Source organism: Brienomyrus brachyistius, chromosome 18, assembly GCF_023856365.1.
Source record: "Brienomyrus brachyistius isolate T26 chromosome 18, BBRACH_0.4, whole genome shotgun sequence".
In the NCBI taxonomy this organism is placed as follows: domain Eukaryota; kingdom Metazoa; phylum Chordata; class Actinopteri; order Osteoglossiformes; family Mormyridae; genus Brienomyrus; species Brienomyrus brachyistius.
The window spans coordinates 20,939,885-20,961,962 of NC_064550.1; positions in this window are offsets into that span (position 1 = coordinate 20,939,885).

Below are 22,078 nucleotides of genomic sequence, written 5' to 3' on the forward strand. Positions count from 1 at the left end.
AGAGAGGTCGCGACAAAAATACTCTTTGGTAACTTTACGAAAGACCTAGTCTCTAGATGTGTCTTCCAAGCCTGGAAATTCAGCATGATAGGTGATTTTTTTTCATAAAACATGTCAAAGATTCTGATTCTGTTAGCTGTAGGAAGTTACAAAATGTTACAAAACAGCCAATAGGGTTTTTTTTTCTTGAATTCCATAGTCGATTGGTTAATAAAAGACCCAGGCTGGCCTTGAAGGATCAAATAATGTAACTCCCCACTCCAAACTCATTCCACTTACATTGTGCAGATTTGAATCATGCTGTTGTGTGGCCATTTTCTACAGTCACAATAGGAAGCCTAGCTGAAATTGATAAAGTCTCCAAAAGGTTGGAACTGGGAAACAGGTTTTCAAAATGATGCTATCTAACCCAGAGATAGATTATATTAATAGGGGCAGTGGCCTTAATTTGTGTGCTGCAGTGACTGCAACAAGATATGCTGTTCTGTCCACACTGTAACTTGCTAATCCTATGTAACATTTAAAGCCCATTGTGTTCCAGTTTCGCAGCATTAAAACAGATATACTCATGTATACTATAATATCATCCATCAATCCTCTAACCACCTATTCAACATGGTGGCAGGAGGTCTGGAGAATATCCCAGACACAAGGCTGGGGTTCGAGACAATGTACATGCTAAAAAGGCTTGTTACAAACCAGCTGTTTGCAGCTCTAGTACACACGATGTAGGCATGCTACACCATCCATCACATTCCATAACCACAAAATTCTGCACGAATGTGGAAGTTTAGCTACCATGTACAATGTTAATAGGGTACTGTGGTAGCTGGTTGTGGTGTGGGGAGGTGGGTTTGGAGTCTCAGGAAGACTGTGCCACACGCCAAAGTCAAAAGTCAAAGTCAACTTTATTGTCATTATGCACGTGTACAACAAAACGAGGTAGGTTCTCTTAACGCAAGCATCACACAGAGTAATTGTAGTAAAATTAACAGCAGAATAGAATAAATAACAAAACATTTAAAAATAGTGCATCAATTAAGATTAAGACAAGCTTTATTGATCCCAGGGGGTAGTTCTTGATTAGTTTCCTGAGGAAGATGCAAGTGTCAAATATATACACATATTTATACCAGAAGTTTGGTGGGGTCGAAAAGTTTGTGTTTATACTGAAACATGAGTTTTTATGGAGTTCAGCGTATGCAGAGCTTGGGGGGGGAGAAGAAGTTCGCCAGTCTGGTGGCTCAAACACCTTTGATGGGAAGCCTACTCATCATGACATGCACCTAGGCACTGATACACCTCACTATACGTTTCCCAACTGTGGGATGAAACTGCACAAAGAATCCCACAAAACCATGGGAAGAACTGAAAGACTTTACATAGAGCCGGCGTGAGCATAAAATCCAACTGAGACGCTTTCAGGCTAGTACTCACCATCAGGCCACCGTCCCTCTGCAACACCTCACATGTTGTAGAACTGTTTCCCAAGCACTGAAATTTGTAAACACGCCCATAAAAGAGGTTGTTGTAAACCACTGGTATGAAACATCTGATAGGAAATACATAATATCAGCCATAACGTTAAAAACACTGACAGGTGAAGTGAACAACATTGATTGTATTTATTATCTTGTTACAATGGCACCAGTAAAGGGTGCCATTACATATTAGGCTAACCAGTGAAGCAGGTCATTGGTGCCCAAGGCTCACTGATGCGTGTTGGGAGTCAAAGGCTAGGACGGCTACTGTAGTACAATAGAGTTGAAAAAGTTAGTGCTGGAGATGTTCGAAAATTATCAGAACTCACTCAACACATGGGGACGCACAGCCACAGGACAGTCAGAGTGCCCATGCTGACTCCTGTCCATGACCAAAAGTGCCTACGATGGGCATGTGAGCATCAGAACCGGGAATTAGGTGACCTGGTCTGAGGAGTGATGTTTTCTGTTATTTCTTCTGGGTGCGGGTGCATCATTTGCCAGGAGAAAAGATGGCACCAGGATGCACTATGGGAATGAGGTAAGCCCGCAGAGGGAGTGTGATGCTCTGGGCAACAGTCTGCTGGGGTACCTTGGGTCCTGGCATTCATGTGGATGTTACTTTGACACGGACCACCTACCTAAACATTATTTCAGACCAAGTACACCCCTTCATGGCAGTGGTATTCCAGATGGCAGTGGTATTCCAGATGGCAGTGGTATTCCAGATGGCAGTGGCCTCTTTCAGCAGGATAATGAGCCCTGCCACACTGCAAAAACTGTTCAGGAATGGTTTGAGGAAAGTTGAAGATGTTGACTTGGCCTCCAAATTCCCAAGGTCTCAATCCATCCGAGCATCTGTGGGATATGCTGGACAAACAAGTACAATCTATGGGGGCTCCACCTCACAACTTACAGGCTTAAAGGATCTGTTGTTAACATCTTTGTGCTAGATGATACCACAGGACACCTTCGGAGGTCTTGTACAGTCCATGCCCCGATGGGTCAGAGCTGTTTTGGTGGCACAAGGTGGACCTACACACATTTAGGCAGGTGGTTTTAATGTTATGGCTGATTGGAGAAAATCCAAAACAAATGTAGATGAAGGGAAACCTGTGGAGCCCATAAGCCTGTCAAGCAACACTGGCTAGGATTCCGATCCGTCATTCACAGAGCACCACATGTGCTGTACTGTTATGCAACTTTTGGCTCATGGGAGATTTGCTTACACAAAAAAGTCCTGAGAGCCGAATGAAAAATGAGGGTTCAGAGAGAAAACCAATCAGATTGTACAGAAGGTGGGTGTAAGCAACTAGAGGAGGCAGGACCAAGATATCTGATTGGTTGGTCCCACCTCCTCTAGTTACTTGGACTCACCTCCTCCACAATCTGATTGGTTACCTCTCTGAACCAGTCACCTTTCAAGTGAAACTCCCACAAACCAGCTTTTGTTATTGTAAGACTGGCTAATATTTCAAGGCACCAGCATAGTGAGACCTGAATAGAAATGCACAAATCAATGTGTCACTGGCAAAATGTCTGTATACATGTGCAGGTTTAGCTATAGGGTAAAATGTCAACAGTTTTGCTATTCCCCCATCCTGCCCCTGCACTGTTAAGGACAAAATGCCCCACAGCCAAAAGCCCAAACACCTCCCAAAGCGCAAGGTGTGTGTTTGAAATCCATAACGTAAAATCTTATGGCTGCCAAGGCTGAACTCTCAAGGAAAATATACTCTCATCTTTATACTTGTGAGTCGCTGGTTCAGTGAATATACAAACTGCAAAATGACTCAGAGAACTGCATTCACTTTTTTCCTGTGCCTGAAATGAATTATAATCACGACATGACAGTTATTATATAGAAGGCTCTTAAACTTTTCAGCATAGCTATTGACTTGTTGTTCACTGCTGCCCTTTAACAGGCTTTTAATTCCTGATGAGCAATTGATTATTAACCCAAGACTCAATATTTAGTCAATTCATTTTAAACAGGAAACTTCTGCAGAGAAAAGAACCAGCGGATGATTCTGGATAGCAATAAAACCAGGCAATCTCCTAGTATTCTCTATTCCTGGTAAAGTTTTAGATAGTAAATTGAAATGCCTTATAATTACACACACGACTGGCTCTGAGGACGCTCACCAGTGCCTCGCTCTGTCTTTGAAAATCCTCTGGAGGATTTTATTGAATCACTGGGGGATTTGGTGCACGTCTTCCACAATATTCGGCCATCCCTTACTGCAGACACCGCCGCTCGCGACAGCCAAGTTAATTGACCATGCAAAAACAAAAGAATTATTTATTTCCTAGGTGCTCGCAAGGCAGAGAGACGCGTGAAGCATTTTTCAGGTGCACTGTCATATGATAAGAAGTCCTAAATTATCCCGTCACACTGCATAGGTCACAGGCCCCGCGAGCCCAGAAATCAGGAAGCCCCCATATACAGAAAAATAAAGGTAGACGGGCATCAAATTTGATAGGGCATCATCTTTTATTCTGGCACTTTACTGCCTCCTGGATTGGTTGTCCAAGGCCTCTGTGGGACCCATAACACTGATATGGATTGATTCAGAAAATATGTCATGCCTCGTGAAGCAAGAGAATGAAGTTTCCAATCAGCTAGTACCTCCTAGCTGCTGCATCTGGACACGCACCTCCGTCATCATTCTGATTGTATTTTACTGCATTATTCTTTAGTTAACAGTTTGGAAAACAGAGAATGCCTATGGCAGGGTTTATTCTAGAATTTTCTTAAGGTAGGGTAGTGAAGGAAACCATAATTTATATAGAGGGGGTCAACCTTATCATTAGCCAATGGTATGTTTTGAAACGGTGAGTGACAGGGGAGGGAGCTCTCTGGGGGCCAATCAGCTTTCAGTTGGAGGCAGTGCCCCCGTGGCCCCACCCCCATATATGCTCCCTGGCCTGGGGATAGTCCTCCATCATTGCCACATGACGTAAATACATTCCCAGAGGAGGTTCACCTGGCCTCTGCTCTGGTAGATTTCTTGCATCGTCTCCATCGAACAGAGTAACCTTTGAATGAATTAGCTCTGCCAAGCTCAGCGGGATGCTGCAGATGACATGATGAGCTGCTTAAATTAATATTTAATGTGTCTGAAATGAGTATAAATAGTCAACATGTCCTTAGCGAGGGATTACATTGAAACATGGAACCAGGGCTAGAAAGAGCATACAAGAAAATGTGTTTTATCTAAAACCTATTGTGAGACAGCAGGTCATGAATAAAACTCTGCTAAAAAGTGCAAAAGTTAAAGTTAACGTCCTTTTTTAAATATATATTATCCTTCCCTTCCAGTTGTAGTACATGATGGATTATTAACATCGTCGCTTCGAGATGTTAAATTCAGGCATTTACAGCAACAGTGGGAAGTACATTTCACCATTATGCTATAGTTAAAAAGCTACCCATAATTGAGGAATTAGCCAAAACCGCCCCCTTTAATCTATGAGTATCTGCACTGAAAATGCATGGCATCCATTAAGGCAGGCTGAGTTTAAGCTGGAATGCTGTGTGCACCTACCACATTTCCAAACTGCTTCACACGTGTAGGGCTAAATGGGCACTTGTGAGCCAACTGGGCGGATCAGCAAACAGAAATAAGTGCCGCTTTAATTGCAGTTCTGGCACTTTATATTACGCAACAGCCAATTTAACTTTAAAGCTGCCCTTTCATACTGCTATACCTCTGCTATATGGTAGACTGAATATACTTAGAGAATCGCGCAACTCGGCTCGTCAAACTTGTCGATGTGCCTGAAAGGAAATGAATAACGGAGAAAAAAAAAAAACGTTAAGGAATTAATTTACTTTATCGCCGTTCACTAAACATTTGGAAATGGCTACCCACCAACGCAGTTTAACTCTTATAGAAACTCTTTAGAAGCGTTTTTTTAATTCGTATTTAAGTACAGTGTGCCTTCCCTGCCACTTATACCGCAGGCCCCAAACATGACCTGGGAGTGATTTTCATTGGGTAGATCCCCCTCGCTCTGTCTAAACACCGCTGACCTTTAGAGAGCACTCTTGGCATATGGCTGCCCCCATGCGGTTCACCGCCAGGGCTCCCGGGGAAACAAAACTGACAATGACACACGACCCGATCGGACAGGGTGCATCTCCGAGTGAATTTTAAACACGGCGGAGCGGCCCGGCCCGGCCTCAGACTGTGCCTCCCGTTACTCCATCACTGTGCTGTCAGTCGGCATCTGTTAGCATGGCTGTCTAAAGAAGGATGCTAACGAGTACTTGGTAGGGTCGTATATCATCTCTCGCTGTTCGCCGAACATGTGCAAGACTGCCCACAAGTGATATCTGTGTCTGCAGCTTAAATCATCTCCTCCACATTTCCCTTCCTCAGGTGTGTGTGTGTGTGTGTGTGTGTGAGGGGGTGGATCTCAGGAAGCACGTGGCACAAGACAGAGAAACATTCTAGATGTAATGCTGGTACATAGCAGGATAGTCACACACATGGCCGATCACACGCTATAAACAATTTATTGATACCGGTTCACTTAACTGTTGGTGTTTGGACTGCCAGAGAAAATTCAGGGCAATGTGATGACATAGGGGCCAAAATTGACATAGAAAGGCCAACCTGGCCGGTGATGTTTTGAATTTGTAAGTGACAGGCGAGGGTGGCACTCCAGGGGCCAATCAGCTGAGATGTCTGCCACTGTGGCTCTACCCATGCAATCTAGCTATAGTGCTACCCGCAGAGTCACTATGCCCCCAGTTTACTCACCATTAGAATTCAAAGGACTCATGGACTCAAAGCGTTGTCATTTGTAGAAATACAAGTACAAAAAAACAGCATATAACAACAAATAAATAGGAGAATGGTAAGAAGAAATTATATACATACAAGGCACAGTACTGAGTACATACACTATATAATGTACATACCACATTTAATATAAATCATACACATGATCCAAGAATGGTCACATTTCATCTCATCTACAGTGTATAATGCGAGACGTGTTAAACACTCCACCAATGCTGAGTGTATTTTCCTTCTGTGCTATAATAGATATCTCACATGCCGCTAGGTAGTTCTCCAACATTTACCTTAAGTTTTTTTATATTTAAATATATGTACACAAAGCACCACAATGCCCCATGGCCCTAAATGGTTATATTGTTGCATATTGTATTTAGTTATATGTAGGTGTCTGTTGCATCACGGTCCATGGAGAAACGCCTCATCTCAGTGTGCACGACTTGAACCTTGAAGAGCATATTATGTATAAGCGTACAATTACATACACGTAGGACAGCGAGGTGCCGAGGTTTAAATTGCCAGCGGTTAATAAATAAATGGACAGTGGCAATTTATCAGTGCGTGTTTAACTTTCGTATTGCTGTTGTGAAGAAAATGCTCCCGAATTTGGATGCAGCTGAAGGGTCTTCAGGGGGTCAGGAGGCAGAAAAGTGACTGTGCTGGATAACTGAGGTCTGTCATTATCCCTAGACCATTACGATATAAAATCATCTTTTGACCTTTAAGTCAATGGACCCCACAGTTGCTTCCTCTGTCCAATTCACTTGTGTAATTCAAATTGCTAATGCATTATTTAATACCTGTCATCAATTAACAATTTCAGTAATAATTAACAAACTACTTCAGCCTCTACGTCTTGGTGGAGCATTTGTCCAATATACACACATTTCTCTTTGGTATCCAGTACAAGCATTTCTAATTAATAAAACATTTGTTTTTAATCATTAATAAGCTGAAGTTAAACCATGAATATGTGCCAAAATGTTAATCCCGAGGCTCGCAATGCATGAAGAATCAAGTTTAAGTGTCTTAGGTATTAATGGACACCCCTGTCAAATGATGCGCCGTGGAGTTTGAAAATGTTTGACCTGCGGTGAGACGATGACAGGTGCTTCAGTTTCTGTCAGAGCTGTTCCGTTTGTGCATCGTTTAAGGTTACTACCGAGGCACTGGTTTCTCAAAATTGCTTTATATTTTACGTCTCCTCACGCTCCTGCTGAGATAAAGTCCATCACAGGCTAACTGGTAAGCTGCGGCTGATCACTGTCCGCCGCGAATCCCTTACGGTTTGGAAGCTAGGCCTGAACGATCATAATATGATGTGATTAAATACTGCTTTAAGTACACTGAAAATAATAAAGATAATAAAGGGGTGCAATATGGTAATTTCCAAATGTATAATGGAATCAGCCAGCATCATGATATTTTTCAGGAAAAATGGAAAATCGGGCGCGCGGTTCACGTTCATTTTCAGAAAAGGAGAGCTGTCTTAATTAATTGCCCGTTTATTTTCTATTTTCTACCTTGTCATGAAACCACAATGACTCAGGTGATGACTAAATAACGCTTTGCGTGCCTTATTGTGTAGCAGGAGACAAACAGTCCTCGCGCCGGGCTCAGCTGACGTGTGGGTTACTGTCATTTTGATTGGTCGAGCTGGCGCGAGCCCGCCCTGAATTGGCAGCCGGTTCAGCTATGACTCTCCCCACCACCTAGTGGACGAAATTAGGTACTGAATGGAGTTATAGGGCAAAAAAAACACACCACTAATATCCTCTGTTATCTCTGTAAATGCTTTCTGTCTGAAATATCTCATTAATTTTCACCATGCTGCCATAGCTATTTTTCCTACATTGCAAGCAGGAACTACGAAAATAGGACGCGTCTCCCTAATATCCACTGACTCCCCCCAACAAATAAAGAAATAGGCAAATAAAAAGATGAACACCTAAATAAATAAATTAGGTGTGTGAGTGTACCCTGCGATGGGCTGCCCTCCAATCCTGGGTTGTTCCCTGCCTCGTGCCCATTGCTTCCGGGATAGGCTCCAGACCCCCCGCGACCCCCCGCGAGGATAAGCGGTTTGGAAAATGGATGGATGGATAAATAAATTATAAGAGCGTGTTCTTTATCTTTTATTATTAATCCGTGCGTTACTGAGACCAATTCGCTGTGCGAGGATGAAACATATACCTAACGAAGACTGTAGTCCTGTATCAGGCAAACATTTTATTATGTGCATTAGTTTTTTTTTTTTTTTTTGTAAAACTGTACCCGAAAAAGTCTTTTTTAAATGCTGAAAGTTTGAAATATCAAACTTCTTCCGACGCCACTGATTGCAATGATTCTCCCTTAGCATCAAACATCCCGAACAAATAAGGATGAGATTTGTCATCATCAATATGACAAAATGTTTCTATTATTGCTTCTCTTATCGCGTTAATCTTTTGGCTTTTATATTTATTGCATACAATAAAAATGTGGAATTCACGCCATATTTCAATTATTTAACTCATCTACATGCTGCTAAAATTCTCTTATGACACCGAGGGTCTTGACATCATTTGTGATTCATACATCAAATAATGTATGACGACCAAGTGAAGAATTAATTCGAAAAGCATCTACTCAAAACAAAATCGAATGGCCTTTGACGCCACTTTCAGAGGGCGGTGAAAGTCTTGTAATGATCTAAATGTGGTTGGGGCAGGGGCGTCATTAATCTGTCTCCTTGCTAACAGTTTTGTCAGACAATGTTCAGTATGTATATCATGGTAACATATATTTCAGTCAAAAACACGAATAGGAAGTGAGGACATTAATCACTCTGTTTTTCTTTCCCCAATACATTCTCAGTTTATGTTCCTCTGGAAACTACCCTTGCTCTTCCCACTCCATTAATTTTGATTTGTTTAGGTTTATCGTGTACAGACCTTTCTGACATGTATAGGGGAGACTTTAAACAGCTGCAGGATCAAGTAAAGGATGGATTTTGGGATGGGTGTCTGCTGCCATCTGCTGGTAGAGAAATGTATTGTCGCCTTCCAAAGTCACAATGCACTTCCGTTGACGCATTACTGTTTGGAAAACTACAGTCTATAACAATTAATTGTAGAAGACGTTTATTGGGGCTGTCAGCCTATCCAGGGGAAGTGATTGGAACATGGATGGATTTTAAAAATGAATAAACAAACACTCATCAAGTACTATTACATGACATCTGTAGCAATTAATGTGAAATGATTAAAATGAAGCACCAGCCAATTCCAGGCCTTTATGGGTGCATGTATACAGAATCGTAATCGATTTTTTATTTTTGCTGGAAAATATACCAGGGCCATAGATTTGATTGACATAATAGGTTATATAGTTACCACACTTATGGTGAATTATGAATAAACAAAGAACATAAAAATCATCTTACTTCAGACTTGATTATTGTGAATTTCATCATGTTTGTATTGTCAGCCAACTGATGGTGTATAATGATCAGAAGCAGCAGAGCGTGGTGTTTAGAAAAACTGCCTCTTTATACCTTTATTAAAAATATAGAATTTTGGCTCTGAAAAGCCTAACAAAGAAGGGGCTTAATTTAACAGGGGCAGTTTGGGTTCTTTGGAAAAGTCCTGCATAGGACCGTGCTTCTAAGATCAGGGCAAGGGAAACTCCATTTAACACCGTCCTTACCTGACCAATCGTGGGCCTGAAATGCCAAGAGCTCATTAGCATATCTAAGTACCAAATGCTGTGACAGGTGATGCATAACAGGCTTCAAGGAAATGCTAGAGAAACAACTGAGAAAAGAAATGATCTCTGGATTTGGGTCAGGAACGCAAATACAGCTTTATGGTTTCCATTAATAACAGCGGCAGGCTTCAGATCGGGGCAGCTGGTGTTAAGCGGGGAACGTCGTGAGCCTTCGACAACGTCCTCCATGGCTGAACGACTAGAGTGACAGCAGGAGCCTCTGCGGCAGAACAGAGCAGAAGGAATCTGCGACACTGATAGTCTGAAGGCATGACAGGAGGAATTACCTGTCATGCAGACGCCATGTTATTGACTGGCAAGGGCCAGAATCCTAACTGCAGCAATCATTTTTTTTTCCTGAAGTTACCACCACACACACACACACACAATCCTTGATGACTGGTGTATCTCCCTCTGGGCACAGAGAATGGGAATTATTCTGAATTAAAACGTAAGGCTTAGTCCACAAATGTGCGATTGTGTTAAAAATATAAAGTCGGTTACATATTTTTCTGACGTTGACCTTCCTTTGGTGGTTGCCACATGGATCTCTTCGAGCCAACCATCCCGGCCTCGTTTGTCATCACGACATAACCTACCATCAGAGGTGGAAAGTTCAGATACAGAACAAGGTTTTATTTCAACCAACCGGTTGAGTACTCTGTGACTGTGACTCTTCATACTCAACTGGTTGCTTGAAACAAAACCCTGGTCGGGATTTGTACTTTCTGTACTTGAACGATCCACCTCTGCCTACAGCATTTAATGAGATGTTGTTTCTTCTCTATCCTGAAGTCAATGCCGTCCATCGCAGTCGTGCTATACATACAACCAAGGAGCGTATTTGTACATATGTACAGCCTGGATCAAGACGTAGCTTAATACCTATCACAGGTGCTGAATATCATTTTTTCGACTGTTTAAAATAACTGCTTATTTATGCTAAGCAACATCAACGGGTCAACATATACATTTAGTGTAAAATTAAATGTTTGCAGCAAATGTATCAATTTGGAATAAAATCTGATTAATGTCAATGAGTCTTGAGCACAGCGCAGAGGCCACCCACAGAGGTTGGTAGATAATACAAACGTTTGCTTTTCTTCTTCCACCTATTGTATGTTACAGCTTTGCAGCATTTCCCAAATGACAATTTGCAAAACAACCATTGTAATCCCCACACCATAATGTCACTTTTACGTAGCAGAACATTGTTTTTTCTTGCTTCACGCACATTTCAAACTGGTTTAGTTCATGAATAAAAATGATTTTGTATAATAGCATCATTTCACACAATTTTCAGTAGCTTTTTTTTGTTGGTCAAAATAGATCATGTACAGTAGTGTGATCTATTTCACTACATGTCATTTTCACCCAATCTATACAGTACGTGTATGCGGTCACCATGTTCACAGTTCACTGAAGTATAAAAACATTTCAAAAATACATTCCATAAATTGCACTGATGCGGCTTTGTTGTGTTTTTGGTTCCCTCGGTACATTGTGTCGTCATATTGTTGTTCCTGTATTGCGGTTTTGCTGTTCTTGTGTTATACAGAGCTGTGTGACTTTTTGTTCGCTATTGTACTGTCTTGAGATCTGAAGAAATTACAAATACAGTGCATGCGAGTGCTTCCTCTTGCCAGTGAACTTTACATGCTGTAATGTAGAACCTTACAATGTTGAAGCTGGTGTCTTTCACATGAATAAGTAACAGTTTGCTAAAGAAAGATAATGATCAGTCAGTCACGGTGAGAAAGTGGGAAACGACTATAATTCTGCATTGTGGAGCTCAGGAGCAGACTCACACTGACAATATATCTAAGCATTTTGACGCTCGTGGTTAAAAAGATACTGATTGTTCTTTTCATTTTGCTAGCACTGACTAATTCACTGGTGGAATTTGCTTTTGAGACATGAGTTAATTGTTTGGGGTTAGTTACAGGCTTTTGCAGCTAAACCGTAGTGTTGCGCTACATATGCATGAATAGTTTTAAGAAATGCTCTTATGGTCTCGAGAATGTTACAGCTTTTCTCGATTGCTTTGGCACATTTCGTGAAACATGCTTAACGTTCTCACAACTGTAAGAGCATTTCTCAAAACAGTTCATGCATATAGTATCATGCACATTTTAAACCACGGGAAAAATGACAAATATTTTGAAAATTAATGTTCCATAGAGATTAAGGCTAGAGTAACACCGGCTGACACAGGGAGTCAGTATACTATATAGTATAAGGAAGCTTAGTATTTAGTACCAGGCCTTTGGAAAATAAGATATGGACCCATCATGGAGTTCGTGGGTCTTATAGGATGCCTGCCACTGTCCAGTGTAACCTGCACTGGAACACCTTATCAAATTAGATGAATGTAGTGACCTTTTGCAGAATCCTAAGATGATTACTGTTTGGAGTTGCACTCGCAGGGGTATATAAATACTGCGTCGTGTTTATTATGAAATGTGGTACCCAGGAACCATAATTGCATGAAAACACATAGCAGGAAACATCATTCTGCGTGACCTTTTCTGCTAGTCGCCTGTATGCGGCATGGAAACCGTGCCGTCAGATGTATGAAGTAAATGTTTGCTTTCGCTTTGCTGGGTCCCTCATCCTGTTTAGAAAAGGTCACGCAGCAGAGATACAATTGTTATGCAATATGATCGCTGTGTGGAAAAAAGGCAGCGGGTCCCAGGTCTTATTGCAGTCAGATGTTGGAGGAATAGCATTTTTAAAGGGTTCTTGATGACACTGTCTTCACTGAGGGATAAAAGGAAATGATACCATCGAAACACAAACACTCCTCGAATCACGATGCGATTGTGTTCTGATGAATCCATTGTAAATTGAAAATATTGCGAGCTGAATTTAAATATGATGTGATGAATAAATTAGTAAATAAATTAATCAATAAAGTAAATAATTATTGTCATTAAATCAGTAAATAAGTACTGTAATTAAATATGACAGTGTTTAAAACTGTAAGATGTTTATGCTCACAGTCGCTACAGAGACTGGAAGCGTAGCTGTGCGGCCACTACCAGCAAATGGCACCAGTAACATGCATCATACAGTGTATTGCAAGCCTGGGGAACAGACCAGAATTCAAAAGTTTGATGACTGCTGAATCGCACCATCATAAAGACAGAACGTCATACGGCAAAACATTGTAAGACCAAGGTGACGTGAAGGAAGGTATCTCAATCTAGGATGTGTTATCAGTTTCGTAGGATAGACTCCAAGCTCATCACAATTCTGTGCTCTGTAAAGAGTGATGGATGGGTGGATGGATGGATGGATGGATGGATGAATTGTGGTCAGTCCTGGCAATGGCCCAGAATACACCTTTCGTTAGCTGGGACTGCAGGGCTTGCTAGGACTGAAGAATACATTCAAAATTAAGGAAACTTCCTATGTCATTCAAGGAACTGTTTCTGGGAGACACGATGGCCCAGTGGGATACACTGTTGCTTTACACCTTCGGGGGTCTCTCTCTACGTCACCGGGGTTTCCCCTGCATACTCCAATTTCCTCTTACAGCCCAGCGAGGTGCACTTAGGCCAACTGATGTCTGTATATTACCCATAGGGTATGATTGTATATGTACTAGTATCTAATCTTAGGTGCACCTCTGCACGTTGCCCTATGCTGTCTGCGATGGACTCTTGACCTCCCTCTGCTCACCATAAGGGGTTAGAGGATAGATAAAGAGATGGCAAATTTAAACCTGGCCTAAAGTCTTACCTTACGACACAGGAGGTCAGAAGCTTAAGGGCAAAACTGTACTTGGAGAGGTTTAGGAATAAGCAGATGGATTCTTTTAAGTAACTTGCTCTTGAGTTTAATCCTACTGAGAATATACCCAATGACTTCAAAACTGCTTATCACAAGCAGAGTATAAGCAATCTCCAAGTAATTTGAGAAGAAAATCTGATAAGGTCTTATGGCGAAAATATGCTATTGCAACTACTGCCTGTAATGTAATGAAGATGTGCAGGAATCCCTGGGGTAATGTCCCGGGCATCACCAAATTCTTTCAATTGCTTTTATTGATGATGAACCATGGAGTTTCATGGCTGAGTGCTGTTCTTCATTCACGATGGACTGTATCGGTCCGCTTATCTTACAGGATTGATCTTCGCTCTTGAATAACGTCGGAATTTCTGTTTCCCCTTAGTGCCAAAACTCATTTTGCAAGACCCTAGTTAGAGACCGATTATTTATAGATGACATGTGAAGCTGCAACCGTTCTGCCGCTCCGTCTGGCCTGTGCTCTTTCACCTTAATCAGAGAGCTAGGCAATAAATAGCAATTGTGAATGTTGTGGTTTTCAAATTCAAATCTACTGTGGGGTATAATTACATAGAGACACATGCCATAAATGCCTTTTATTATGTATCTTTCAGGTAAATCTGGATTGGTTTTGCAGCTTTTAAAAGAAATAATCAAAAAGTTGCGTTTTGTGGTCATGCTACTGTACCCATTGTTTGCAAGAATGAAGTAAGTCACATATTCATTAGAAAACGGTTTGGAAAATCTCTTATAAGGACCTTTGTTATACTTTGAAATATGATTGTAAAACAAAGTCCTTCTCTATCAGGGAATCTCTAATGCCAAATAATGGAACAATTACAGACATTATGATTAATCATAATAATGTGATGAATTTTCAGACATTATTTTCAAGTAACCCTTTCCAGAGATTTTATAAAGCTTTTTTTCCCCACCACATTTCTCCAAGAGCTGTATTCATGGGTCACTTGCAATATCTGAAAAACGTAATAAACAAATGTTGATATTTTGGTTGCACACATGGTAACGTTAAGGAAACGTATATGGGCAACGTGAAGGTTGACCAGCGAAATACCAGGAAATGCTGTATTACACTTAGAGGAGATGAACTTGAAACACACCCTCCACACACACGCGTAAAATTCACAGCTGCATAAGGTATTATAAAACATTTATTTTCTGTTATGCTGTTCTGTAGATGATGTCTTCACCAGACAGCAGAGCTGTCTGCTTTTAATGTTACACACAAGGTGATGTTAAATGCTTATTTTTTCTTTTTTAACCTGATCATTCAACACCACTAAGACACTTCCATATCTGTCGTTCCACGGCCTTACTTTGCTACCTCTGCTGATGGCTGTTTGCAGCCTGAGGTTAGCTGTATGTTATAGTTCAGATTGCCTGTAAATTGTATTTATTGCTTTTGATTTTGTACTTTTGCAGTACTGATATTTACAATTTTTGTACTTCTCTTGCTTATTCTTTGTATATATGTGCAACGTTTTAAATATAAATTGCAATAAAGATCTTGAATATTAAGCTGTGATTTAACACAAGGACCATCAAGAACAATGTGAACATCACGTCATTCTCCACGCATCCAACCATTGCACTCCTGGCCATCTCCCTGACACATATTCAGTCATTCACTCATTCTCCTGTACTTACAACGAATGCAATCATCAAGTCAGTTTGTGTGAAACAGGGGGGTGAAATTCACTTCAGTTAATTGGGCAAGGTGGAACCAAACCAATCTTGTGTTGGCCTATCTATATGTCACAGGGTAATAACACATTAAGAAAACTTCTTTTTAACTCCAGAGGGGTCCCCTTGAATGATCGCAGAAGATTGATGGTGTTAATCAAAACGTGATTATCGGTATAATGTACGATTAGCAAGATCTGATAACAAAGTGCGACATTTCACCTGCGATTTCAGCAGCTGCCATTCTGTGTGCTTTATGCAGTTAATCACCCAATGGTGATGAATAAAGAACAGACATGAAAATAGACGAGATCTGAAATCCTGACTCACGTTGGCAAAGGCACAAGGCTTATCGGAGGAACAATTTCTGCAGCTTTGAGCTTGCATATTTCCGCAGACTCACTGTCGGAGTTTTCGCTATCATTGCCGTTACTGTAGCGTTTACCTAGCTAGCCACGTCATTGGTCTATTGAGTACAATTGATTTTACGCCCATTCTAAGTTCCCTTGCAAGATGGGTTTGTTCAGTATGGCGAGTTAAATAGTGAATATTATATTACTAACCCTCTGTCATGCCACCAAGTGGAAAAACTAGGAATAGCAGATTTTTTTTTTTTACTTGTACAATTTGTCTTGATTGCTTTGGCACATTTGTCAAATGATAATTAACATTTGTAGAACAACAAGCGCGATGCCCACACCAAAATGTCACCTCCGCACAGCAGAACATCATCTCTCATTGCTTCACACAAATTTCCAGATATTTTAGTAAATGTTGGACTAATGCAAATGGTCTTGTACAATTGCCATCGTTTGACATAATTGTCATTTGCTTAAGTCATGTTGGTCAGAATGGATTATGTGGTTTCCCAGTGTGATCATTTTACACCCAAACTATTTGTGAATGTAATCATGGTGTTAGTTACCGCATGCAAAACAGTTCAAACCTTTACAATGATTCAAAACTATATTCCATAAATTGCAGTAATATGGTACTGTTGTGTTTTTGATTCCAACAGCACATGATTTTGTTGCCATTTTGTTGTTCCCCTATTGCCATCTTGCCGGTTCTGTTATACAGAAACAGATCATGCTGTCTGACCTATTTGTTTGCTATTGCTTTGCTATCTGATGATTTTTCACATGCATGCGAGTGCTTCCTCTTGCCAGTGAACTGTACTGTAATGTAGAGCCTTGCAGTGTTGAAACTCTGTATCTCTGACATGAATAAGCATCAGTTTGCTAATGAAAAATGATCAGTTAGTGACAATGAGAAAGTGAGACTGCGATGGGCTGGCCCCCCATCCCAGGTTGTTCCCTGCCTCGTGCCCATTGCTTCCGGGATAGGCTCCTGACCCCCCGCGACCCAGTAGGATAAGCGGTTTGGAAAATGTATGAATGGATGGATGGAGAAAGTGAGAACTGACTGTCATTCAGCATAGTGGAGCTCAGGAGCCAGCGGATGCAACTAATTAGGCTTCATACGGGATACTGCAAAGGGCAGATGCACACAACAAGGGTTGCGAAGTATTTGCCGATGATGCATTGCAATACCGAGTGCTTTCTTGTCTTGTGTCATTCCCTCGTTCCCTGTCGCTTCTATCTACCTGTTGTGTGCTCCTCACCCTGCCTGCCTTCCTTCCCCAGACCAGCCCTCGTTCCTGAACCTTCCATCCTGCCTTCCCTGCCAGCCCCACGACCTCTCGTCTTCCCTTCCCCTCGTCTCCGTGTCCCGTGCCTGCCTGCAGGACTGACCGCTCCGGCTTCTGGCCCTGCCTTCCAACCACGACCACTCTCATCGCCTTGCCCTTTGAAAGCCCTTTGCCTGTCCGATCTAATAAAGATTGCTTTGCCCCACATCTCTGGGTCTATGTTTCCCTGCCGGGTTACACTTGACACATACTTATGCTGACGTACTGACAATATATCTAAGCGCTTTGACCCTCATGGTTAAAAGAATGTTAAGGTGCATTTCATTTTAATGACAGTGACTAATTCATTGATGTAATTAGTTGTGCTGCATGCATAAACTGCTTTGAGAAATGCTCTTATAGTCATGAGAATGTTAATTATTCCTGAAATGTGCCAAAGCAATTGAGAAAAACTAACACTGACTATTTCTAATTTGTTTGTTTCTGATGTTGAATGTTTTTAATTTAACAATAATAGAACCATTTAAAAAAAAATCCCGGAAGGATTTTTAGGTGCTATTGACCAAATGATATTTTCAGTTAAATTTGAATAAACATGAATGTGTACGTGGTACTATGGAGACTCATGCAACAAGGACCAGCCGGAAGATGAGGATATGAGAATCAGCTGGGTGACCAGTAAGGACTGGCTATGTACTGACCATGTTACCATGTGGCGCTCTGAAAGCGTTAAGTGTTTATGGAAATTAATAACTGATATACTGATGGTAACTTTTTTGCAAGGTAATTTATTACTGTAAGATGTGTTGACTTTTAGTTGTTCTTCATGCTTAAAAATTACATTGTACATTATGATCTAGTGGAAAATTGTCTGAGATAGTAAAATTTTTTTCAGTAAAAAATGTACTATCAAAAATTCTAAAGTTCCACCCTTGTGTGTGAGTCTGCTGACTGGCAGGCAGGGGCAGCGTCAGGCTCAGCCCCCCACTTCCAGGTTGTCGGGAAGATGTATGGAGATATATGTGTGGGGACACTTGATTTATTTAGTAAAAACTTTGGTTTTATGACCAAAAACATCACTTTACTCATTTGTTTTTTTTTTTTAATATATATCACATTAGAAATGACCTGTAGTTTTAAATAATACATTAAATTCAATTGGTAATAAATTGAAACCCAAATTATAGTTTTAAAAGAGCTGTTCTGAGTTAAAAAGTTAATTTGTAAGTAGTCTCATTGGGTATATTTTGTTTAATTAGTAACATCCTTGTAATAACAAAACATCAAGAATTTTGTTTTGTATCCCATTGGGAGCCAATGACTACAATAGCAATTGATAGCAAAATGGAGATGAATGCAAGAACAGAACTGAATGAGAGAGTCGAAAAAAGACAGTGTGTGTGTGTGTGTGTGTGATACTGATTCAGTGCCGAGCGTGAAGCAACGTGAAGGAGAATCATGCAAAGCACTCTGTTTGGGGGCGGATCTGCCCTTTAGCAAAGGAATTTAAGTACACCAGGCTCTTGTTCGTGAGTGACAGTAAGAGGGAAAAGTAGATTTGCAGGCCGGCAGATTTGCAGGCACTGTGCCGGTTTGCTGTGAGGAATCTGAGTTGAGCCATTGGACGGCCGGTGGATTATTGGTCGATCTGTATTCCTGTCTACGCCTCTGGTCATATGCTGTGGGTAACGACCAAGAGAATGAGTTTGTGCAAGTGGAAGCGGCCAAAAAGAGCTTCTGCTGCAAGATCGCCAGATGTAACCTCAGTCACGGGCTGGTGACATCTGAAAATGGAGCTCTGCTTCTTCAGATTACGATTAGGTGAAGGTGGTTTAGGCATCTTGTAAGGATGTGACAAAGTCAAGGGGGCTGTTCCTGGAATGTCGTACGGGGGAGATCCAGGACATTCTGCAGGGATGATATTACCCAGCTTGCGTGGGAATACCCAAGGATCCCCCAGAACAAGCTGCTGTCTTTGGCCTTGGAAAGACAGCACTGGACTGATTTACTAGGCATGCTGCCACCACAGCACAACCCTTACTGGGAAAAGAGGTTTGAAGATAAATGGATGCATCCATTCATCCATCATCCATCCCACTTATCTAGTTCAGGGTCACAGTGAGCCTGTAGCAAGTAGCACAGGACACATGGCAGGGAAACACCCAGAAGAGACTGCCAGTTCATCAAGGCATGTGTACTACGCATAATTTACCTAACTAAAGGCTTATATAGCTCTTGAAAAAATTAAGAGATCGCAGCAAAATATGTAGTTTCACTCATTTCTCAGTTTATGGGTATGCAAACTCCAGCCTGGTCCTTCTCTGCTTCTCATTAATGAAGGGCTTCTTCCCTGCTTTATGGGTCTTCAGTCCTGTATCTAGGAGCCTGTTATGAATTGTCTTAGCAGCACACTTCACACCACTTAATATTTCTCATTCTTTTGAAAGGTCACTTGAGGTCGTCCTCTGATTTATGAGGCACTGCTAGATAAGTTGACAGCCATCTCTGGAATTAGAAAGTCACTTCTGCCCTCCACCCGGCTGGTTTTTGGTTATTGCCAGTGGCTCATACTTCACCTTGTTCATGCCCTCTTAGAGACCCTGAGCCTGGAAGCAGCCCGCCTCACTGTGTAGCTTTATACCAGCAAAACCAGGATTAAACCAGGGATTTAAAAATGCAGATCTTTAAAAAAATATAGCGTGGTCTCTTATTTTTTTCCAGAGCTGCATATGGCAAGACAAAGGACTATGAAGAACTAAAATAATTTCAAGTAGAGGTAACTGAAAAGAGACAAATGAAAGAGGTGAGTTACACTAACTTAAATGCCCACATTTTTTTTTCAGTCTTACAATCAGTACTTTGACATGAGAGTTTCCAAGCCAACATGACACAACTAACAAAAGGAGTCAGGGCACAATTTTCAGGTTCGTCAGTTACTTAATATGTTGGGGTCTCAAAAATCCATCCATCCATTTTCTGTAACCGTTCATGTTGTTCAGGGTTGTGGAGGGGGTGCAGGGGTCCAGAGTCTATGGGCACAAGGCAGGAAAAACCCAGGATGGGGCACCAACCCATTACAGGGCACCATTCACATCTACTGTATGGGCAATTTAGCAACTCCAATTCACCTTATCGTCGTTTTGGACTGGGGGGGGGAGGAAACCGCCCCAACAATACGGGGAGAACCTGCAAACTCCACACACGTGGAACCCTGGCGGAGACTCACACCTCTGGAACCAGGTTTGAAGAGGTAGTGCTGATCACTGCACCACCATGCTACCCATGGTCTCAAACTCATAACAGAATATTCTAAACATGGACATACTGCATTGGAACACTGGCACAATGGTTATGAGTCAAAGCCCACTGACGGTGATAAGGTAACTGCTAAACACAACAAAACACGACAAGTCACAAAAAGACCCCCAGATACGAATCAGCATTACTGCGATACAGCCTCAATAAAAATGCATATAATTAGTATCACAAAAGCAGGTGTTTTGGATTTGGAAACCACTCACATCCAAAGTCAAGACAAAGGCACACGTATTCGCACCACAAATTTTTGCTACGGGTCTTTCAGATAGGTACACATACTGTGCATGTTCCAAGCAAACCTTTGTGTGATTCCCCCGAATAGCATTCGGAAAGGGCCAGATGAAGTCACACTACTACGTAATTCACGTGTATGTGAAGCTGGAAGCTGGTAATGTGAATATAAGTACAACACAGGTATATTTTTTTAAATGCTGCACCTTAATGGATATTTATTTTGTTATGTTATTTCAGACGGTATTTGTGTTGTGCAGTTACACATCAGGTGCAGCTAATTTTCTAAATGTGCACCTTAAGGATAATCATTTTATTTGAATTTACTTGAGAGAATATTTATTTTGATCTATTTTTAAGTGAATGTTTCTTTTTTATTAGTAGGTGGCACCAGTGATGAGAGACTTTTTTATTTAATAAAGACAGCCGTACTTTGTTCAGTAAACCAAGAAAATAAAGAAAAAAGAAGCAATTTATGTTCTTTTACTCCCCCTGTACCAAAGACGTACGTGATTTTTGTGTGCCGTTACACCCCTACAAGACACGCTGATATGAGGAACACAAATCCTAGACACCTGAACAGTGTTATAAAGTAATATTATGTGATTAGTCACCTTTTTGCCCATCCTGGGTTGTTCCCCGCCTTGTGCCCATAGCCAGATAGGCTCTGGATCCCCCACGACCCTCAACAGGACAAACAGTTACAGTACAGAACATTGCGCATTGATATATCAGGGTGGATTCCCTGCTACCTTTGCAATGTCTTTTCCCCACCCATTCAGCGTGCCCTTGGTTAGCTCCTTATGGCTATAAGGGCAGCTTGACAGCTGCTGGTCACCACTGGCAGTCAGTCCTATGGCTATAAGGGCAGCTTGACAGCTGCTGGTCACCACTGGCAGTCAGTCCTATGGCTATAAGGGCAGCTTGACAGCTGCTGGTCACCACTGGCAGTCAGTCCTATGGCTATAAGGGCAGCTTGACAGCTGCTGGTCACCACTGGCAGTCAGTCCTACCTGCCATTTCTCTATCAGCCCCTGGGACCCGGCATTGCTGTTTGCCATCCGATGCCGCAGCATGTAGACCTGAAAGATTGACCCATGTGCTGTTCACCCCCGGCCGCCCCTGGATGGGTGGTCACTTGCTCCACATTACTACTCATGCCCCCAGCGGCGTCAGAAGCATTTTGCATGTGGGGGAGACACACTGGAATAAAACTAATATTTTATGTTAAATATGAGGGGGGGGGGGGGGGGTCCAAACGAATAATTATGAAATGTGAGTGGATTTCAATTTGCACATCCCATAAACATTAACTACCTCACCCCCATCCCCACACACTCAGGTTT